Source organism: Felis catus, chromosome B1 (genome assembly GCF_018350175.1).
Source record: "Felis catus isolate Fca126 chromosome B1, F.catus_Fca126_mat1.0, whole genome shotgun sequence".
NCBI lineage: Eukaryota > Metazoa > Chordata > Mammalia > Carnivora > Felidae > Felis > Felis catus.
In genome coordinates this window covers 3,020,388-3,034,017 of record NC_058371.1, presented here as the reverse complement: position 1 = coordinate 3,034,017, position 13,630 = coordinate 3,020,388, and the positions used below count along the sequence as shown (strand labels likewise).

The 13,630-nt window shown below is 41.0% G+C and overlaps 1 protein-coding gene across 3 annotated transcripts in view; it reads left to right on the top strand.

The window, feature by feature from the left end:
- CSMD1 (CUB and Sushi multiple domains 1) overlaps window positions 1–13,630 on the top strand; it is a 2,016,427-nt gene that overhangs the window by 1,715,063 nt on the left and 287,734 nt on the right. The window lies entirely within an intron of this gene.

The window sequence follows — 13,630 nt, the reverse complement described above, 5'->3', positions numbered from 1 at the left end:
CCCGCCTTATCCCTTGGCGGGTCACTGGTGAGCATATTTAGGATTTACATAAGCAAATGGACTTAGCTCAATTTAATGCTTTAAAAGGTTGCTAATAAAAATGAGATTATCATCTGCACAATTTTTTATCTCTGGTTTTACTGCGCTTCGAGCGCGGTAATTTGCAATAGTTTGCAAACATGTGCTAAATTTTTCACTGGTCTTTGGTAAAAACATCAGAGGTAAGTTTGTTCCAGCGAACCTAGCTTGGGGGAAAATGTCCTTCATCTTAAGAATTTTGCTCTTTATCTTCAGAAATGGTGGTGAGTAGACAGTAGATGTGGAATCTACTGCCCTTCTCTGGCAAAACAAAAATGTTGGCAACACTATGAGGTTATGTTTGTTTTTCCCTCTTACCTGTTGTATACTTTCCTAATTTGTCTTAACAGATAATTTTTTAGAGCAATTTTAGGTTCACATCAACATTGAGAGGAATACAGAGGTTTCCCATATACCCTCCCCCCAAATGCCCAGCCTCCCCCGTTGGCAACATCCCCACTAGATGGTGCATTTGCCACAGTTGATGAACCCATGCTGACATCATCACCCAGAGTCCACAGTACGTGCTACGGATGTGCACAAATGTGCAATGACATGTACCCACCATGATAGTGTCATACAGTCATTCATGGCCCTACACATCTCTGTTCCGACTGCCCACCCCTCCCCTATGCCCTCAGCCACTGGCAACCACAGATCCCTTTACTGTCTCCATGGGTTTGCTTTCCCCAGAATGTCATAGAGTCGGAATCACTCAGTGATTCCCATGCTACAGGATGCTTTTTCTGATGGGTTCTTACACTTGGTGATATGCATTTAAGGCTTCCCCGTGTCTTTGCACCTCTTCTTAGTGATGGATAACTCATTTCTTTTTAGCGATGAAAAATACTTCACTGTCCAGATAGATCAGAGTTTCTTAACCCGTCACTACTGAAGGGCATCCTGGTTACATACAGGTTTTGGCAATCATGGGTAAAGCTGCTGTAAACATTCTTGTGCAGGTTTTTGTGTGAACATAAGGTTTTAATTCCTTTAGGTAAATACCAAGGAGCTTGATCACTGGATCGTACGGTAAGAATATGTTTGGTTCTGTTCTTGGCCTTTTAAAACCCTTGCAGTTTTTTTTTAAAATTCTTTTTTAAAATTCTTACAGAGCCCGGACACGGCTTATTTTCCCGTGTTCCTTCAGGATTCCTTCTTTTCAGGAAAAGACAACTTCCTACTTTGGGTTTTTTTTTTTTTTTTAAAGGCCCTTTGTTTTATATGAGAATAACAGACATTTTGATTCTCCTTATATGTTGCTGTTTAGGAAGTGGACAACATGAACACATCCATTGAAGTTCCTACAGAAATGAAACTTGCTTATTCTTTTGTAAATTCAGTGTTCCAGGTGCTCTGGTTTGAACCACGTGAAGGTGTCAGTTTTATACATAAGAATGTGTGACTGTTGGCAAATCGTGTGGTTTTACAAGACCCTTGTGCATGAACTTTCCCCCCTCCATTCCCAGCTACTGAGTCCCTCCGTCTGGTACACTTTGAGAAATTCCACATTAAGGGCAAAAATATACTATTGATTCTGAGGTTCTATAATTAATTGGGTTTCTGCAAGGTTGTCTTAAAAACTCTATAAAAAGGCCAAAAAAATATATAAAATGTTGCTTGTTATAATTTAGATTATTATAAATTAGATTATAATTATAATTTATAATTTTTCCCGGACTCTAAGGAAACTTGGGCTTCTCTGTTGATCTCTAAAGATTTGTGACTGACCTTCTGTCTCCTTTTTTATTGCTTTATTTGTGAATTGAAGACATTGTACCAATTTCTAAGGACATTTGCATTTAACCCTGCATTCTGTGTTGTACATTTTCTCTTTGCCTTTTTAGATTATTCTCTGCCTTTTCCCAAGCTGCTCGCTGACCCTAGAGGTGAACATGTGTGCACTAGGCCTTCTCTCCTATTTGCATTCATCCACTGGGGAGCTCTGGCAGGACATGAGAAATACAGGATGTAGTGTGTGGCCGGGGGTTTGATGTACCCTGTTCCCTCCCCTGTCGATTTCCCTGGGGCTGGTTCTGTCCCTCCATCGAAACTTACTGCTTTTCTCAAGAAGCTGTGTCTGTCCATGTTCTTTCCAGATAATTATAACCAGTTCTCAGCAACCACACCTTTACCTGGGGTTAACCTTTTAAGGAAGCCCTCTCAAATAATCCTATTGGAAGTGTGCTCTAGGTTTTGTGTTGGATCCTTATTTAATTGTAAATAAGTTTGCAGTTCTATGAGCGACATTGGGAAGCCTGTGAAATGGTCAAGGGTGTGTTCCACTCTCTGTTGTTAGAACAAAGGCCATTTCTCAGTTTTCTAAGTGAAATTATATCCACTTCAAGCTCCTATGCACGAAGGTAGATGAGAAGTCCAGTATCAGTCCGTTGTACAAAGCCCCCTCCTCATGTTGTGGTGTGTGGGGAGTCAGGATGTGTTCTGTGTGGTGAGTAGGAGGAGACCAGGTCCTCTCTGCTCTCTTTGGGTGCTGTTCTTGTCCTTGGTGGCCACACAGATTCATCTCATGGAAGTTCTGTCTGTGGACAGAGCTGGAACACAGTGGCCCTGCCCCTCTCCACAGCCAAGATGCTCCCTGAACTTCGAGTGAAGTCTGCCATTTCTGGGACACCAGTGGGAGTGAGATACTGGGACACAAGACTCTGTGTCTCTGAGAACTTGATGAAAAGTTGACTCTTACACCTAGTTACCCTAGATGTAACAGTCAGAATTTGCCCAGGACAAAAAAGTTTCCTAAAACCCCTCAGTCAGGTAATAAAACTGACACGCCCATGTTCCAGGAACCTCTGTCGGCACCAGTGCACTGGGGCATTTTGGTCAACCTACCCTTACCCGTGACCAATGTGCCAGTCTCCATCTTTGCAGTTGTGGGACCTTCCTTTCCTCATCAGACTTTCCTCATGGGAGGCTCCATTGAGAAACCAAATTTAAACTGGAGTCTTGCTGAACCAAAGGTCTGAATCTCCTCAAAATATGCAAAAGAGTCCATCTCTCCAGACCAAAAGGGCTTTGCTCCTCTTCTGGAAGTGAGAAGAAGGCAAAGTCCATAAATTTTTATCTATGATCTTGAGACAACAACAACAACAAAGGCACTTTATGTATAAGTTAGATTGTTTTAGCATTCGTAAGTCAAGCTAATGTTAAAATTTGAAGTATTAGCACCACACTGCGATTTCAAAATAAAATTTTAAATGATGGAACTGAAAAAAAAAAGTTTTCCTCATGTAATTGATGCCAAGTATAACCACTGTTCCCAGGCAAAAGTGCCCTTTATTCAATAGTATTAAATTCAAGTTTTCTTGATGATAAGCCATTTTAACTTGATAGCATGCCAATAATATGTGAGCTAAGAATTATAGGTGTCACTGACTTACTGGAGGGAAAAATACTCATTTGGGCATTGGTTTTCTTAGAGGTACTTAAATCATCAGATTTTAAATAAGCATAAAGCATAAGAACTTGACCTCACTGCCACTGTATGTCTCAGGCACGTGACTCCGTACCAAGTTGGAGCTTTTCAATTTTGACGACACCCCTGTTCTCAAAATGCCTTCTTCAGCTGCTTCTGTCTTTCTTAGTCCTCTTTCTTCCACTGGCCACTCTTTTGTGGCCTCAGTTTTTTGTTTTTGTTTTTGTTTTACCATTGTACTGTTATTTAATTTTGTGTGCATATTATCACTATTTTTCAAATTTAAATCCAGGTTAGTTAATATATAGTGTAATAATTTAGGAGTAGAATTTAGTGATTCATCACTTACCTATCACACCCAGTGCTCATCCCAACAACTGCCCTCCTTAACGCCCATCGCCCATCTAGCCCATCCCCCCACCCAACAACCCTCAGTTTGTTCTCTCTAGTTAAGAATCTTATAGTTTCTCTCCCTCTCTGTTTTTCTCTTGGTTTTTTTTTTCTTCCCTTCCCTTATGTTCATCTGTTTTGTATCTTCAATTCCACTTAAGAGTGAACTCATATGATATTTGTCTTTCTCTGACGGCCTTATTTTGCTGAGCATAATGCACTCTAGTTCCATCCACGTTGTTGCAGATGGCGAGACTTCATTCTTTTTGATCGCCGAATAATATTACATTGTGTGTGTGTGTGTGAACATTAAACATTTTTTAAAATTATATCTATATCTGTATCTATCTCACGTCTTCTATATCCATTCATCAGTCGGTGGACATTTGGGCTCTCCCCATACTTTGGCTATTATTGATAATGCTGCCAGAAACATTGGTGGGCATGTACCCCTTCGAAGCAGCACTCCTGGAGCCTTTGGATAAATCCCTAGTGGTGCAATTGCTGGGTCATAGGGTAGCTCTGTTGTAGCTTTTTGAGGAGCCTCCATAGTGGTTTACAGAGTGGCTGTGCCAGCTGGCACTCCCATTAGCAGTTCTGTTGCGGCCTCTTTTGCTGGTTTTCCTCTTTCTGCCCTCAAACTCTAAAGGCTGGATGTGTCTAGGGTGACATCATGTGTTTCTTCCTGTCAACATTCACTCCTCGGGTTTTATCAGCCAGTCTTCCAAAACCTCTGCCCTGAGCATCCACCGTCCATTTGCCACTGTTCCCTGCCTTCAACTTGGCACATGAAACTTGGCCTCACTTCCAACCCAGTCGTCTCCCAAAGCTGACGTTCTTGAAGTCTCTCCTGTCATGGCAGATGGCAACTCCATTCTGGTTGTTGTCCGGGCAAAGCCTCCGAAGTCATTTTTTTTTTTTTTTAGAAATCTCTTTCTCACACCCCATATAACCCCACACCAAATTCAGTAGGGTCCATATTCAAAACCCCAAATCCAACCAGTTGTCTCAACCTGGGCACTTGCCACAGTGGTCTAAGTCTTTTGGGCTTGGGCTGAGTTATCCAGGCCTCGTCTCTCCTGCTCTTGCCCATTCACTAACTTACCTGAGCACAGGAACCAAGATGAGTCTTTAATAAAGGCTATAAAATCTTCTGTGCAAACTTCCCCTAATCCACATTTTCAACACCACCCTCAATCACTGCCCTCCATCCTGTCAAACCCCCTGTAAGTTAACACTGCAGCAGAACACCAACCTTCCCTCGGGGTGTCCCCCATATATGGTGTATGTCCATTTTACATACTTAAATCCCCACCCTTATCTCTTTGCTGGCTTAATGAATCCTAGTGTGGCCACGCCACCTTTGAAGATTCCTTTAGCGGAATGAGTCCTTTGTCACTTAACGGTCCCCAGATCCAACACCCATACATCTGGTGGAGTGCTTGTTGTGTCGTCTGTGAGTACTCTGTTTGTTGTTGCTAGACTCAGTTCCTGGAGGGCAGACTGTATTTGTATTTCTGCAACCTGGTAATGTGATTAGTGGCTAAAAGGATTTGCTAATTGAAAATGCTTGAAAATACTGAGATGGCTTCGACTGCATGACAAACAGTGTGTCATCTACAGAAAATGATGTGTTTTGCATTAACTTTGGCTTCATTCAAAACTTTTAATAGGCAAGACTTTGATCATAAATATTTAAAGACTAATTTTAATAATAAAGCTTCTTTTTTCCCTCCTGGATTATTTTCTACCCGATGTTGATAGTTAAGATACATGATCTTCAATGTTTATTATTAGAAGTGTAGCGGCCAATATAGACTGTGTTTTGACTAGTCAAGATCGCATTATACAGATTCAATGAAAGTCAGGCATCCTTGTTGACAATTTATACCTTTATTTATCCTTGATTACTTAATTGTTTATACCATTCAGAAAGCAGGCAGAACATTTTTATTGTATAAAGCTTAATGCCCATTTTTAACATGAGCACAGTATAATCTATCATTTGATCAACCTGGTTATCTCATTAAATCATGATCATTTTTTGCCCCTGCTCTAAAATACTCTCGGGACAGGGACAGCCGTTTACTGAGGGTAAACTGAGGTTTACTGAGGTTGCTTAGTCTCAACCCCACGTGTGTGTGTGTTTCACAGCTACGGATGCGGGAAGGTGTGCAGCACGCGCTTCCCTGTGTGTTTTTACTACACTTGCCCATAAGACGAGCGCTTCCGAGCTAGGAAATGAGCTGTTGACGCTCACAAGATATTCAAACCCCATTAAAGATCCATCGTCCTGCCAGCTCCACGCAGCGTGTAAAACAGGAGAACGTGCATCGACTGGTGCAATTACGCTCATTGTAATCAGCCTAACACTCTTCATTAAAGCTTAATTACCATTTAATCATGCATAAAATGCAAGAAAATGGAGTTCGGCCCAGAAAACTGACCTTTGCTCCGGGGGTTAAATAAGCTTCAGCTGAGCCTTCAGTGGTCTCTACCGTCCGCCCTTCCTTCTTAGGGAGAACAGCTCTGGAGCAAGTTGGCGCGTCAGATTCTGTGGGACGGATTTCTTCGTAAATCACGGCTGTAACTTAGCGGCTGCGTGACATCTCTTCCTAATTTGCTTTATTGAGAGATAATTTAGTAGGTAATTTTCAGGTGAAAAAAATCATTTGCTGTTTATAATGAGAGAGGCTGTTGGGGCTGCCAGTCGCCAAATGGGCTGGGATTGTGTCATGGGAGAGATCCAGCCACGAGCCCTGAGTTTACGGGCCCGGTGTCCGTGACGCACAGCACGTGGCAAGTGCAGCTGTGACCACTGATCCTCTCTGCTCTCCCAGAACTTGCCTCAGGGGACCGGTGGAGAGCTGACCGCAAACTCTCACCGTTGGCCACTCACACACACAGATTGTGAGCAGCTCAAGGTGGAAGAGTTTTATTCAACTTTGATTAGCAGCACCCAGCTCGTGACAGAGGCACAGAGCACGTGTACTGCATTGATGGAGCATGAGATGCCAGCCTAGCTGAGGCTCTAAATCCCACGTTCCGTGGGAAGCTGGGATTTCAGCTGGATTAGTCTTGTCTGATAGCAACAAGATTGGTAAGGAAAGGGAAGGAGAGAAACAGGACAGGTACATGACACCTTCGCTGTTTGTGAGAATATATCTTGTTTCCCTCCACTTTAATGAGATGTAATGTGACACCGTATAGAAGTAAGGTGTACACCCTGGTGATTCATACGTTTATATTTCGCAGAATGATTAGCACGTTCGTTTTTGCTAACACCTCCATCACATCGCGTAATCACCATCCTTTTCGGTGGTGAGAACATGTAAGATGTACTCCCTTAGCAACTTTCAAGTGCATAATACAGTACCTTTCACTATAATCACCATGCATCGGACTCCTAGAATTTATTTACTTTGTTACTAGAAGTTTGTACCATTTGACCAACATCTCCCCGTTTCCCACATCGTCCAGCCTGTGGTAACTACCTTTCTATGATTCTATGATTGTGACTTTTTTAGATTCCACCTATGCGATGTATACAGTATTTGTCTTTCTCTGTCTGATGTAGCTCATATCTCACTGAACATAATGCCCTCCATGTCTACCGTATTGTCACATATGACAGGATTTTCTTCTTTATTAAGACTAAATAATATTCTGTTATATATCTATATATCTATTACATCTAATCTATATCTATGTCTATATCTATCTACACACACACACACACACACACACACACACACACACACAGAGACAGAGAGAGAGAGAGAGAGAGAGACAGAGAGAGAGATCTACAAAGGGATTACATCTTTATCAGTTCACCTGTTCAGGGACACTTAGGTTGTTTTCTTATCTTGTCTGTTATGAATAGTGCTGCCGTGGACATGGAGGTATAAATATTTACTCAAGATCCTATTTTGATTTTCTTTGGATAAATGCCCCATAGTGAGACTGCTGGATCATACTGTAATTCTACTTCTTTAAATTTTTTAAGGAAATTCCGTACTGTTTCCCACGGTGGCTGCACCAATTTATATTTCCACCGACAGTGCACAATGGTTCCCTTTTCTTGAGGATGTCTCTTGGATGCTTGATATTAAAAGAGAATATCAACAATTTTCTATAGAACTACCATCTGGAGGATCATCTGTAACTGCCTTCCTGCTAACATAGATCCTACCCACACTCAAAGCTCACTGATCAGACCTCAGGCAACAGTGATGTCTGTGGAGAGCCACAGCCTGCCCACCCTTCACCAAGACGTTGGACATAGAATTTCCCATGAATCTCAAACTCTGAATCAACACATGATATATTAGGCAGACTTATGCAACCTTCTTTTGAGGAAAGGGAGATGCTCCCAAATTTAATAGACTGAATTATCACAATGTCTTTAAAAACATGTCATTCAAAAATAAGTTGAGTCAGTAATGAGAGCATAGAAAATGCAAATCACCGTGGCAATAAATGTTGAGATTAACCATCTAACCACACCCTGTCCTTGGTAAGGGTTACCCTTGGCCTCATAATGTGTGTGATACCATAGGTATAATAATTTCACAGTAATGAATTTAACTGTTCATTTGTGCACTCACGCATGGATCCATTTATCTGCCAACAAATATTTGACCCCTTCCTATTATGTTTCTGATATGATGCTGGTATTGGAAACCCACAGCTGTGGAAGGCAGAAATTGCCCCGGTCATCAAAAATGGTAGGAGAAAGGCAGTTAGACAATGAATGTCTACAACGTGAATGGTTATAGCACCACTGAAACAACGTATGCCATTCATCAGCAATCCTGCACGTCTCTGGCTCCCGCAGATCCTGTCCGTGTCCTTGCCCTCCCTTGGATGACCTATCCAGCCCTGGGATTCTCAGTTCCCATCTTGTCTGTGGTTCCTGCAGAATCTATCCGTGTCCTTGTACCCCCTTGGATGACCTGTCCAGCCCTGGGATTCTCAGCTCCCATCTTCAACCCTTTGGTCTTCTCCACTGCCTTTCCCTAACTCCTCTTGGGGTGCTCACTGGTCATGCTTCACCTAAAACTCTTGAAAGGTTAAGTTCAAACCTGTCTCTCTTCTACTCTCACATCTGTCTGTCTCCACCCCCGTTTACTTCATTCCTTTGCTCTTACTGGGGAACCGAAGCTGTTGCTTTCTCCCTCCTCTTCCTTCCTCCTAATTTGTGATTCCTCTTCCCTTACAGAGCAATGTCTTCCGTAGAATCTCTCCTGTGATATGCTGGACCCCCTTGTCTTGTGAGCTTTGTGCTATAGTCATCTGCCCTCATTCTCGCGCAGCCTGGGAGAGCCCCTGATAAGAGCCACATGAGCTGACAGCTTCTTCCACAAGATATGTTGGCCATCACCTCACCGGGGCTCAGCTATGGTAACTTGTCTGGTGAGCTCTTGTCCCCACTCACCTTATCATTTTCCAGTCTTCACCACTTTCCTCCAGTCATCAAACTGGTCGTATTCTCTTTGACTTAATGGATGACTTCAAATCATACCTTAGCAAAGACAAAGCCGTCAGAAAGGTGCCTTCTGCTTCCTCCGCCAGACATGCAAACCTGCTGTTGTCTCTGTTTGCTCACTCCTGTTACCCAGAATATCAGCCTCTTCTCCCTAGCAAGGCTCATCCTAACTAAGGATATCCCCGCAGCTGCCACGGGGGACTTTGCTCTGTTTTGACCTCTTTCTTTCCTTAATTTCATCCTTCACTCTCCCTGACTCCTTCCTTCTGGTATGTAATCGCTCAAATCACAGTGTAGAATGAATACGTAAGACTACCTTTGCCGCCTTTGGGACCCATCTTGTTGGTCTTCTCCCACTAGAACAAAACCTTATAGCATGGTCGCATCATGACAGCCAATGTCCAGGTGATCAGGATGGGACCCTCGTCCTGGAAGCCACCACAGCAGCTAGGTCTCCACCAGCACCAGGCTCAGTCCAAAGGGCCGTTCAGGGGAAGGCTATTGTATTGTGCTTGTATTTGAGGAAGACCACTTTGACAGAAAGCAAGTCTGATCAAGCTAAGCGCCTGCTTGAAAACTACTCTCCTTTCTAGTTCACATGATGAATTCTGTCACACGACCTTGCGTTGGTCAACATCCGGCTTCTGTCTGCCTCTCCATTCTACCTCGCTTCTTCTCCTGATTTCCATCAAATCCTTTTCTCTTGTTTTCAGACCTTCGCTTGCCTGTTCCCTTGGCCAAGACTACCCACCGCCTGGCCACTGTCTCCATTTTACAAGTCGCGGGGAAATGCAATCTCTTTTAGGAAGTCCTCTGAACTGAAACCATAAATAAGAATACATTTTCTATGATTTTTTACCACTTCCCCTTCATAATATTCACCCCGAATTGTTTTTATAACTTCCTGGTTGTTACTGAGCACCCTGGTACTCAGAGGTCATCAATATTTTGCACTAATTACTTCATTTACTTTCTGCCTCACATTTGACACATGATAGATGGTTTTTTGCCTTTTTTAATTTTTGTTTTATTTTGTGTGTATGTGTCTGTATTTTCTGCTTTTTTTTTTTTTTTTTTTTTTTTTTTTTTAGTTCTTGGTACTGGTGAGATTGAATTTTCTAAATGAATTATTTTCTAAATATTTCTGCTCTAATATTCACAGTCTTTAGGACTGCTCCAGATCTACCCAGAAGACGTGTGTCAAATTGCATTTGAAAACAACTTAAGGTAGACCTCCCCAAATAGCTCACATTCCCATTGAGGCCGTGGAAAAACGTGCGGTAGGGATTGGAGTAAATGCTTAGCAGCACTTAGTGTTATTAAAAAGGCTATAGGCTCTCCAGATGCTAGCAATCCTATCACCGAGCACAAGGGGGAAAGAGATGCTTAAATAATTTTATTGTATAAATACATAGTTTTTATTGTATATTTACATATATAATTACCCATGTATAATTTGAGCATAATAAGACTTATTTGAACTGACGAACTGCATGATCTCAAGTACACACACACACACACACACACACACGCATGTGTATAATTTTTAAACTAGGCAACACAGAGGCGTGGTTTTCTGTACGTGAGAGAACATCTGGCCTGGGGCTTGGCCCCGTCTTTACCAGTGGTGTAAACTTCAGCATGTAAGTCAAAACTCATTAGCAATAATTTCCATGGTAATTAGGTTAAATTAGGCCGTAATACTGTTTTTTTCCACCACACAGTTTTGATGAGGACTGTACTCAGAGGTAAGGAAGATAAAAGCACCTTGACTTACCGGTTTCCTCCAAACGTAAGGGATGGCAATTCTGTGTTCCCAGTTCTAGAAGTAGACTCAAGGGAGGTATTACGTGAGAAATGACTTAGTCTGCGGTTCTCAAGTTAGATTGTTCCCTCTGCTTGGTCCCCTGTTTCACACCACTCAATTCAAACTGACAGCAGTAAGATTCTCGGGCCTGGTGCTTGGCAAGACCGCATATAGCTGACATAGTTTTGACTTCAAAACAGGAAAAGGTAGTAACGAAGTAGCTATCACTTTATCATGCTAATGATATGATACCAGATCTTTGCAGTGCAGCTGAGGTTCCTAGAACGTATTGAAAGTGTTAATCAAGCCTCTGGAATCAGTCAATAATAGGCAAATTTGCAAAACTCCTCATGAAAAGCCTTAAGTATCTCCTCTCCTCCAGTCTGTTTTTGGTCAATACACGGCAGTTCATTGTTTATGCCTAATAGAAATCTGAGAGTCAGTTTAGCCATGATTACTTGCGTGAATAGATGTTTTAAAAAGGAGCTTTGCAGGGTGAGGGTTGAGGGTTTTAATTTGCTTTTGACTTTAGATATGAAGAATCTAAAATCCCTTTCATTGACCGAATGAAGGATTCTTCAGTGTTGTGAGGATGCAAATCACAGCCAAGATTGTATGGCACATTCAAAATTAAAATAGTTGTGTTACTATTAGGTATAAGGTGGTTTTATTTTTTTATTTTTAAAGTTTTTTGAAGTTTACTTATTTTGAGAGAGAGAGAGAATGAGGGGGCAGTGAGAGCAGGAGAGAGAATTCCAAGCAGTGTCTGAGCTGACACAGCACAGAGCCTGATGTGGGGCTTGAACTCACAAACTGTGAGATCATGACCCGAGCCGAAATCAAGAGTGGGATGTTTAACTGACTGAGCCACCCAGGTTCCCCAAGGTGGTTTTAAACATAACTTTAAATAGAATAGTATTTCTAAACTTCCAAGGACAACATACTTGGTTTCTCATACATTTCTGTATTTGACATGATGGAAGAAAAAGTGCTAATTAGGGTGATTCTCTCTGAGAACTCACAGTCCCCGACTCCAGAGGAAGTGAGCTTGCTTCACTGGGCAGTCCTAGGTACTTCATGAGGACAAGTGATTCTGGAATCATTGCGAACACTATTAGTCTGTTATATTCTTAGGTCTTTTTATTAAAAAGTTTCCAAGTGCTTTCCTTTACATGGTCTAAGTTCTACAACTATATGGTATCCAAAGCTCACAATTACAGTTTCATAACTAACAAGTAGATGTTGGAACATTTGTTTGCAAAAAATAGAAAAATAATCTGATTCGTAGATATTGCCTAAATTGGACGTTTATTCTATACCGGTCATAGTCTCTTTCCAGTAACTGATTATGAGTCTCTTTGAACTAATTTAGAAAGTTAATTTAAAACAATTTAAACAAGTTAGTTTTAACAAACATCCAATATTATAAAATACAAATAGGAGGATCAGAATTCAACTATAAAACTTGATTAGGGAAAAAGGGAAAGGAATGATACATGATACTAAAAATGAAAATTTGTGGGGTGGCAAATCCATTTCATAGTTTAACAGTTGTAATAACATTTCTTAAAATACTGTATTTTCTTTTAATTAGCATGAAACATTTTTATGGGATTCAGGCTGAGCTTTGCTTTAATGAAATACACATTCCTTTTTGTGCAAAATCAAAGTGATTGATATATTTCTGGTGCATATTAAGTTTTTTAATTGTAGAATTCAGTTTATACTTATGTTTGATGGATATATTTTTGGCATATTTTCATAGCTATTCGACACTTGTTAAGTACAAATATCATAAAGCAAATTTTCCACTTTCGAAATATTGTGACACAGAACTCTTGGGTGACAGAGCATCCGGGGTATTTAATGTTTTCTTACAATGTCACTCGTCCTGTCTACACATCTGTTTTAATACCTGTGCTTCAGTTGACAGCCTGCAATCTTTCATGCTTTCAGCGGTTTTAACATGTCTGTCCAAGGAATCCTTATCCTTTGATTTATTTTCTTCCCTCCTGGCTCATGGTAACAGCACCGATTGAGCCTCATGGGTAAATAGTAATTGTGTTCACTTGAAAGGACTTTCTGTTTAATTTAGTTTGTTTGTTTGTTTTTGTTTTGTTCCTAAGAGAAATTGTCGTCGTCTTCAGGAATGGGCAAAAATGCCATTGTGTAGGGTCCATCTTCAAACTTGCCATTAGTTACCAAGAATTTACAATCATGAAACCCATATTGCTTTTTGCCATGAAGGAACATTCAGAAGTACATGACTTTTGTGTTGAGTCTGGATAAGTTTTTAATCCCTTTGAATTTTGAAATGAAACGTGTGTAAAAATAACTTTGGGCTTGTAGTCATTGTAATTCAAAGGAATATTACAATATAATTTTTTATATTTTTACATTAAAGTTTTTCTTCAGAAGTGATTTTAAATCCACATGC